Raw genomic sequence first — 657 nt, forward strand, 5'->3', positions numbered from 1 at the left:
ATTTTACTTTATGGAAATATGCAATCTATTTTTTACTATGATTCTTTTAAAAACTTTACCTCAGACATTTTCCAGTCTGAACTAAATGTTCCACATTATAAAGCTTCTCATCTCTCCACCCTCCCACCCAAGCCCCCTCTTTGGAACACTAACAGCAGTTTTTGTTCCACTTTAGATAGTGAGCAGGATGAGCTGCAGGTTTCAAGAGGATTTGTGCTATCAGTTGACAAAAACAATGAAAGGAAACCTGGACTCATTCCCTGTTTCCTTTTAACTATTTCCTGGAAAGGGTGCCATGTAGCCATTAACTTATCTCAGAGAGATAAGAACAGAAGTTCCTGATCAGAATAGTTTAGGCATATTAAAGAATAATATTTTAAAGGACATGATTTTTCCCCCTTTCAGGAATTAAAAAAAAGCAGCTTGCATATTAGTCTGGTTCACCAGTTCAGAATACAGGATCCTATTACTAATATAGAGACAATACCTACCATTCGTGTGACAAGCACTAATATTGCGCATGTAACTTTTGGAGCAGGCCAGACAGATCCAGTAACCCTAGTTCTCTATGTGGATTTTCTGTTCATCACCACTAAAGTATGAACAAAAGTATTATATTTCACAAAAATGTCTTCATGACTTATCTCAATGTGGAAA

The sequence above is a fragment of the Propithecus coquereli genome, unplaced genomic scaffold (genome assembly GCF_000956105.1).
Source record: "Propithecus coquereli isolate 6110/MARCELLA unplaced genomic scaffold, Pcoq_1.0 Scaffold296, whole genome shotgun sequence".
In the NCBI taxonomy this organism is placed as follows: domain Eukaryota; kingdom Metazoa; phylum Chordata; class Mammalia; order Primates; family Indriidae; genus Propithecus; species Propithecus coquereli.